This window comes from Myotis lucifugus, unplaced genomic scaffold, assembly GCF_000147115.1.
Source record: "Myotis lucifugus unplaced genomic scaffold, Myoluc2.0 scaffold_272, whole genome shotgun sequence".
NCBI classification, from domain to species: Eukaryota; Metazoa; Chordata; class Mammalia; order Chiroptera; family Vespertilionidae; genus Myotis; species Myotis lucifugus.
The window spans coordinates 1,154,125-1,163,841 of record NW_005871320.1 but is presented as its reverse complement, the minus strand read 5'-3'; positions in this window follow the sequence as shown (position 1 = coordinate 1,163,841).

Sequence of the window (9,717 nt, the reverse complement as noted above, 5' to 3'; positions counted from 1 at the left end):
CTGCCCAACTCATGAATTGTTCAATAAAGCCAATGAAATCTTAAGACTTACTTGGTGAAATTTTTGTTCGTTAACACAGGTGAAGTAAGGCTTACAGGTTCTTACAAGAATCTGTGACTCTTGATAAGGAAACATGTTCTCTGGCTTTCCCTATTGCAATTTTGGGCACAGAAATTACACACCTTGGTCATAAAAATGAAGGTAATCTAGAAGATGCAGAGTACACTTCTCTTCATTTTTTATAGATTATCATCTAGAATAAGACATTTAAAAATCTTTTTGAGAACTTTTTTGGCTTTTGGCTTAGAGGAGGCCAAGGTGCAACTTTCTTTGGTTGTTCAGAATCTGGGTTCATCCAACACCAGCCACCTCTACCCGCTGCCTCCACTATGCTGCGGAAGTTGGACTCCAAAGAGATCCAAATCGTACACCTGAGGTGCACCAGTGGGGAAGCTGGTGCCACATCTGCTCTGGTGCCCAAGATTGGCCCACTGGATCTGTCTCCAAAAAAGGGCTGGTGATGACATTGCCAAAGAAACCGGTGATTGGAAGGGTCTGAGGATTACGATGGAGCTGACCATTCAGAACAGACTGGCCTTCTCACTCTGCCCTGATCATCAAAGCCCTCAAAGAACTCCCAGAAGACAGAAAGAAGCAAAAACACATTTAGCACAGTGGGAATATCATTTTTATGAGATTGTCAACATTGCTCAACAGATAGGGCACCGATCTTTAGCTAGAGAACTCTCTGGAACTATAAAAGAGGTGCTGGGACTGCCCAATCTGTGGGCTGCAATGTTGATACCATCACTCCCATGACATCATAGATGACATCAACAGTGGTGCTGTGGAATGCCCGGCTAGTTAAGAACTACAACAAAAAATATTTCTTTTATTATCGTTTTTAACCCTCACTGGAGGATATATTTTTTGTTTGTTTGTTTGTTTGTTTTTTGCCTGGGACCTGTTTTTATTGATTCCTCGAAGAATGACCTAAACAGATTCAATTTCCTGAAGGTAAGACAGGGTTGGGACCTCAGTTTGGGCCCAGATTCCCTGCCACAAGGCTATTGCTTCATTACTCAGCAATGTTATCTACTTAAGTAGATATGAAACGATAGCTGGAAAGTTGTAGGACCAAGTTTATGTTTTTATTGACTTTAAACAGAGAGCAGAAGGGAGAGAGATGCGGGCGGGGGGAGGGGGGGGCCCACAGCAATGTAAGAGAGAAACATTGATTAGTGCCTCCCAGTGCCTCCCTTGCACACCCCAACCAGGGCTCAAACCTGCCACCTAGGTATGTGTCCAGACCAGGAATCAAACCTACAATCTTTTGGTGTATGGGACAATGCTCCAACCAAATGAGCCACCTAGTCAGGGAGAAAACCTCCCCAATACATTTTTTACTAACCTGGACTCATTGAGAACATCCATGGACCCCTGGGAGTTTGAGAACCTGCCATAGTTTGTTGCTGTGGAAACAACCAAGAGCTCCATCTGTCCCTCCTAGGATTTGGAGATTCCCATAAAATGCTAGATTGGCCTGCCAATGTTGATTGGATAGTTATGCTAACAAATGACCAGTTATAAACTTTCATTTAAAGGGTTTTCTTCTTTCAGGACATGTTTAACACTTTTAAAATTATATGAAACACTGTTCCTGCTTTCTGATAGTTAGAAATCCTCCTCTCATGACTTAAAAAACATTGTAATTATAATAGAAAAACTCAAACAGATAAAAGGATCAGTGTGAAAATAAATAAAATTTAATTAAAAAGTAATACTAAATTAATTAAAATCCCAGCAGTGTTTTAAAAATGGAAATTGATTATCTGATTTTAAATTTTATATGAGATGCAAAGGGCCAAGGAAAGCCAAGACATTGTTAAAGAAGAACTAAATTAGAGGATCTACTCCATGGATACAGAATTAATATGATGCTATGGAAATTAAGGCGATAATATTAAAACAAGAATAAAAACAGCTCATCTAGTGTGGCTCAGTGGTTGAGCATCGACCTATGAACCAGGAGGTCACAGTTTGATTACTGGTCAGGGCACATGCCCAGGTTGTGGGCTCAATCCCCAGCAGGGGGGGTGCAGGAGGCAGCTGATCCATGATTCTCTCTCATCATTAATGTTTCTATCTCTCTCTCCCTCCCCCTTCCTCTCTCTGAAATCAATAAAAATATATATATTTAAAAGAATAAAAAACAAGCCAAATGGAAAAGATCAGAGCCCCCCAGATGGCCAACACATATATGGACATGTGATCTATGACAAAGGAAGTACTGTAGATTAGTGATAAAAATACATTAAAACAAATGAATGATGCTACATCATTTAGATAGTCATGTGTAAACAAGCAGATCTTGAAACCTATCTTATACCATCCACAAAAATCAATCCCGGAAAGACTGTAGCTTTAAATATGACTGTTAAAAAATAAACTTTCAAAAGTTAGAGTATGACTTTGAGGAGGGAAAGATTTCTTATACAGATCACAAAAGCAGCATCGATACTGGGAGAGACTGATAAACTGGATGGCATTCAAATTAAGATTTGGTTTATGAAAGATATTCTTCAGAGAGTGAAGAGGCAGACCCCCTGAGCTGCTGTGGACTGATGTCCTCGCACACTGCCCCCGGGCACAGGGACACAGATGTCATTTGGAGTGGGACCTGAGCTTTTCCCAGCGTCGGACTTCTTGGGGACGCCACTGATGAATTCTGGGGGGTCCCTTGATTGAAAATTTCATGGTAGGTGTTTTGGGCATGAACTTTAGGTTGAGGTGCAACCCTTTTTGGCATAGACTTTCTTCTCGACTGTGACTGCACACTGCCTAGCACATAACAGTGCTCAACAAATAGCATTTTTTTCTCTTTTCCCTGCAGGAGAGTTACAAACATAGAACTATGGGGAAATTTTAGAAGAGCTGAGATGAATCAGGAATAGTCTGTGGATGAGGTGATTTGAGCCAAGAATTGAAGGACGGGTTCCTCATTCATTCACCAGATGCGGTAGTCCACCCAGTATGGTTACGGCACTGCTACAGAGTGAGACTGGGACCAAAACCAAACAGGGTTTGCAGACACAAGGGCCAGACAGATGTTCATCAAATAATCATGTAAGTAAGTATAAATTTACATGGAAAGTGACCTAAATGTCCAATGGGAATGTGGTGAAATAATTGTGTTCTTTCTCTTTTTTTTAATCCTCACTCGAGGCGTGAGGGTATTTTTTTCCATTGATTCTAGAGAGAGTGGAAGGGAGAGGAGAGGAGAGAGAGAGGGACATCGATGTGTGACAGACACACATTGATTGGTTGCCTTCTACACGCACCCTTACCCAAAATGGGACCTGCCACCCAGGTACATGCCCTTGACAGGCAATTGAACCCAAGACCCTCTGATGCATAGGCCAATGCTCTAACTACTGAGCAACACCAGCCAGGGCAAATATATGTGCTTTTGATTTACTATATTGTCCCAAAAAATTGTAAAATAATTGTACTAACACTGGGTATTTAAAAGGGGACTATAAAATTATAGAGTATAATCTATATTTTATAAAAACATACCCAGGCAGCATGGCTCAGTGGTTGGCATCAAACTATGAACCAAGAGGTCACGATTCGATTCCCAGTCAGGGAACATAGCCAGGTTGCAAGCTTGATCCCATTATGGGGTGTGCAGGAGGCAGCCGATCAATGATTCTCCCTCATCATTGATGTTTCTATCTCTTTCTCCCTTTTCCTTCCTCTCTGAAATCAATAAAAATATATTTTAAAAAATAAAAATAAATGCATGTTTGCCTATGCATTGGAAAGTTGGTTAAACATAATCTCCTTGGTGATGAGACTGTGAAGCATAGAATATGTTCTCATTAAATAGTACTGGTTTTGCCAGGCGGCAAATTGATTTGTTTTCCATTGTTGAATTTGCAGCTAGATCAGGGGTGGGCAAACTTTTTGACTCGAGGGCCACAATGGGTTCTTAAACTGGACCGGAGGGCCGGAACAAAAGCATGGATGGAGTGTTTGTGTGAACTAATAGAAATTCAAAGTAAACATCATTACATAAAAGGGTACGGTCTTTTTTTTTTTTAGTTTTATTCATTTCAAACGGGCCGGATCCGGCCTGCAGGCCGTAGTTTGCCCACGGCTGAGCTAGATGCTTTGCATACTTTAAATAAGGGACTTAGGTTTTACTGAATTCTTATTCAGTAGTTTCATTTTGGTTTTGATGGAGCAGAGAAGTAAGCTAAATGTCACCGAGGATTCTTCTTGCTGAGTGGTACCAGGGTGGTCCTGGTGACAGCCCTCATCCCGTGGAGCTCCTGGAGACGTGATTATGGCACTGAGTTCCTCTCAGTGCCGGCCCAAGCAGGATTCATCCTCCTCTATTGCTGCTTGTTTTTTGTCTGGTATTTCTGAAGACAAAAACTTGTGTCCAAATGGAAATTTTCAGAAATGCTTCCAGAGATAATGATGGGAGTTTGGTTTTCATGTCTGTATTCCTCTTCATCTGACTAAGCCCCTTTTATTAATCAAAATCTGGATTGTTCTAGAGTAGTTCTGTCTTTCACAATGATAGCTCCTGCTACCACCCCTATCACAAATCATTTTGTTTGAAAGGTTTTCCTCGGAAGATACTGAAAACAATAATTCTATTTTTCTGAATTTGTGTTTTTTTATACAGCTGGGTATTTTCAAGCTGAAAATAAGAAGTATTTATTGCAGAACTGAGGGATATTACATAAGAATAGAATAAAGCATATAATTTGTTATAAACTATGAAAATTCTAGTTTTTATTCTGATCTATGATATTTCCCCTCTTTCAAAAAAAAGGTTTTCTTTGTTTTATAATTTATTTTAAATACCCACTGAGTTATTTAAGCTGACATAGTTTTGGCCTGGCTGGGATTTGAGCATTGACCTTTGAACCAGGAGGTCACGGTTCGATTCCTGGTCAAGGCACATGCCCAGTTTGTGGGCTCGATCCCCAGTGGGGGGCTTGCAGGAGGCATCCTATCAATGGTCCTCTCTCATCATGGATGTTTCTATCTCTCCCCTTTCTCTCTGAAATCAATATATATATATATATATATATATATATATATATATATATATATAATCTTATCTAATAATAGCCAAACATGGTAATTGACCGTACCTTCGCTACACCTCCCTTTGGCTAATCAGCGTGATATGCAAATTAACCGCCAACAAAGATGGCGGTTAATTTGCATATACCAGCTGGGAGCAAAGCAAGCCAGGCGGCCGAAAACAAGCCGGGCGGCGGAGGCAGGAGTGAAGCCCGCCTCAGCGAGTTTCGCTCCCTTCTCTGCTTCGCTCCAGCCATAGGAAGCCCTATTCTTGCAGGAATCTTACTGCAACGGGCCTCTAGTATATATATATATATATGACTTATAAGCTGACAAATTTCTAATGGATAGGATAACGTTGCATCATACCATCTTGGACTTACCCTACTTTGCACAACAGAGGCAATAAGGCTTGGCCTTATGAATACAGGGTCATTTTTAATCATGACTTAAGAGATGCTAGAAAGACCTCTTACTGGTTTCTTAACAGCCAAAATCACACTTTAGAGATTTATGCTTTTAAGTCTTAAAGACTTTTCATCATGAATTTCTGTTATGTTATGAATATCTAGGATGAAAAGCAGCTGACATACATAATCTTAACCAGGGTTTCCTGCCAGCCACCTGGGAGCACAGAGCAGAATGGCCAGGTTGGTGAAAGTCTCATTACTGCGGGGCCTTAGGGAATAACTGGCAGGAAGCTGGTCTCACCAAGGACTTTCCCGGCTGAGCCTGGTTCTGCAGTGACAGCAGCTCCTATTGTACAGGGCTGTGAAATTATTCAGAAAAGGGTGAGGATAAAACATATACATTTTTTCTGCTTGAAACTGGTTGGCATTTACTTCTGAGACTTATATGACATTCTAGAAAGGGCAAAATTATAGGGTATAAAATGACCAGTGGTATTTGCAGGGTAGTTACCAAGGATGGGGTGGGGGAGGGAATTGGTTACAAAGCAGCAGCATGAAATAATTTTTGGAGTGTGAAACAGTTCCATGTGTTACTATGGAGATGGAGACCTAACTCTATTCAGTTGTCAAAACCACAAGGAGTAATTCTACTCTATGCAAATTTTTAAAAACTAACCAGGATGTTGGGGGGACTCAGATGGAATGCAGTTAGTAGCTAGTGAATATATGACCATATGGAAGGGGGTGCCGATGAAAGCTCCTGACCTTCGTAGCTTCGGAAAACAGTGTCATGACAGGATACTGTAAGACTAAAGAACTGTACACAGACACTGTCCTCTAGTTGGTACCTTTGTTTCTCACAAGGGCATGAGTTAGCAATTCTGAAACTACTTTACATGTTAGCAAATATACTGTAGACAATTGGAGCCCTGTTTTTTACTGTTGGGAAAGAAGTTACAAGCAAAGGGAGAATACTAGAATAAACTCTGTAGTATGAACCTGTGTCTATTTTAACATAGTTATCCAGATAGATAGATAGATAGATAGATAGATAGATAGATGAGTATACCTGAGTTTGTACTCATACATATATTTCCAAACTCTGTCTACTGAGAGGGCCTACTAGCAGTGACACCCCAGTAGCAGTGAGCACACCTTGCACCCAGATCTTAGTTCCTAAATATCATTATCCAATAAAAGGAACCAGGGTTTCTTGGAGAAATGATTAACTCTAGGGCTGGGGTGGAAAATGCAAGATTATCCTAGATCAGTGGTTCTCAACCTTCCTAATGCCGCGACCCTTTAATACAGTTCCTCATGTTGTGGTGACCCCCAACCATAAAATTATTTTCGTTGCTACTTCATAACTGTAATTTTGCTACTGTAAACAATATGTAATTATATATGTGTTTTCTGATGGTCTTAGGCAACCCCTGTGAAAGGGTCGTTCGACCCCCAAAGGGGTCGCAACCCACAGGTTGAGAACCACTGTCCTAGACTATCTTGTAGTACCCGGAAGTTAAAAAGTACTAAAAAAAAAAAAAAAAAAAGATGGAACTGTAAAAGGAGTCAACCTAATGGCCCAAGCTAGAATAATGTGAGCAGCAATATAAATAATGATAGCATTGGACTATTACCCAAATAATAAAATCATCACTAGAACACCACAATATTAATTACTGTAGACAAGATTCAGTCATGAATGCAAAAATTGTGAGTAAAACATAAAGGCGAAACAGTATATTTGCATCGCTTCAATATCTCCCTCCAAATATTTATTAATAACTTTTTTCTCATAATTTTTAAAGGACTTATGAGTATTTAAGACAAAATGACAACATCGTATTATGGGATTTATAACATGTATAGATATAAAATGTATAACAACAGTAGCACAAAGGATAGAAGGCGGGAAATGAAACTTCTCTGCAGCAAGGTTTTATATTTTACACTTATTAAAACAGTACACTATTAACTCTAAATAGATTGTGATATGTTAAAGGTGCTTATTTTAATCTCTGGAGCAACCACTGAAATAATGTGGAGGTGTCACTTAAATGTTAATAAAGAAATTAAATAGAATACAAAAAAAAGTATTTGTGCTCTGGCTGGTGGCTCAGTTGGTTGGAGTATCATCCTATACACCAAAAGATTTCTCGGGCATATACCTAGGTTGTAGTTTTGATCCCCAGTCAGGGAGGTAACAGATAGATGTTTCTCTCTCACATCAATGTTTCTCTCTCTCTCTCTCTCTCTCTCTCTCTCTCTCTCTCTCTCCCTCTCTCTCTGTGTCTCTCTCTCTGACTCAATAAAAACATATCATTGGGTGAGGATTTTTCAAAAAAAGTATATGTACAAAAAAGTTCACAGATCTTTTATAGTACCCCAAATCAGAAAATAACCCAAATGTTCATCAATAAAAAAATGGATGAACAAATTGTAGTTTGTTTACTTACTACAACAGAATAGAACTCAGTAATACCAAGGAACAAAGTACACACATCATAGATGAACGTTGGACAGACTGGAGTGAGCTGACATAATACATCATTGTATGATTACAGGCAAAAAAAAGCCTATGATGAAAGAACTCAGAACAGTGGTTGCCTATAGGGGAGGAAAAAATTGCCTGGGAAGGAACATGAGAGATTTTTCTGGGGATGATGGAAATACTCTGTTCTTAAAAGGGGTGAAGTCTATGCAGGTGTTTATATTTATCAAAACTCTACAGTTAATATCTGTGCCTTTCAATGTATGTACATCTTGCCACAAGAAAAAAAATCTGAGAAAAATAAAGTGAGGAGTGGGTCATAGGCTGAGCTCTAGATGAGACAAAAAAGGCAGATAATTAGTAGTTGTTGAAGTTGGGTCTATTATACCATTTTGTTATTTTGAATATGCTTAAATATTTTCGTAATAAAATGTTTTTATAAAAGACAAAATTGATTTACAGTGCTAGCCATTAAGATAGTGGTTACCTTTGGGAAGAGGGAGCCAGAAAGTGATTGTCAGGGGCCTGAGCAAAACTGGTTCTAGCTATTGGTTACACAAGTGTATTCACTCTGTAATAATTTATCAAGCTTTACATCAATGGCTTCTGCATATATTTCATTATGCATGTTATACATAAATACATAAATTTAAGTATTACTATTTACACGAATATCCCAACTCAATATCTCAGAATAACAGCTAGTTCGCCCAAAGCTTGTTTTGCTTGGAAGTGGAACATGTCACTCATGGCATCATCATAAACTTGGATTTTAATATTCCAAAGTATTTATTAATATCCTAACCCTTGGGTGACCCTTAGGATCTTTCCATTTTTGCCTCAATTTGGTAAATAGAATGGTTTTGACTTTTTAAAAATTAATTTTGAGAGAGAGAGAGAGAGAGAGAGAGAAAGAGAGAGAGAGAGGCATCGATGTGAGAGAGAAACATGTATTGGTTGTCTCCCTACGCGCCCCATGCCCTGACCACGTATGTGCCTGACTGGAATCAAACCTCAACCTTTTGGTGTATGGGATGATGCTCCAACCAACTGAGCCAGCTGGCCAATGCTGGTTTTGATTTTTTTAAAATATATTTTATTGATTTTTTTTTTTTTTACAGAGAGTAAGGGAGAGGGATAGAGAGTTAGAAACATCAATGAGAGAGAAACATTGATCAGCTGCCTTCTGCACACCTCCTACTGGGGATGTGCCCACAACCAAGGTACATGCCCTTGACCGGAATCGAACCTGGGACGCTTCAGTCCGCAGGCCAATGCTCTATCCACTGAGCCAAACCGGTCAGGGCAGTTTTGATTTTTAATAATGCTATTTTTTCCTCCAGAAAAGTCTCCCACACTGATGCTCACCAAGACCATAACACCTACTACAGTGCCTTTAGTGTAGTGTACACACAATATTGTGGAACTTAATTGAATCAGGACCAAAACAGGTAGTAGAGATTTGTTCATGCAAAAGATTGAAATTAGGGAATGCAGGTAAGACTGAAGGGTACAACTCAGCAGCAAATGTTTTTACATTTACCTGATAAACCCTTTGCAACTAGTTTGCCCAAAGCTGTTGGTTTAAAGCAGTGGTTCTCCTCCCGGCCGCACAGTAATCACCTGGAGAGCCACAAAAATACTGATGCCCGTCCCACTCCAGGGATTTGGATTTCATTGGTCTGTTGCAACTAGGGTTTGGGGAATTTT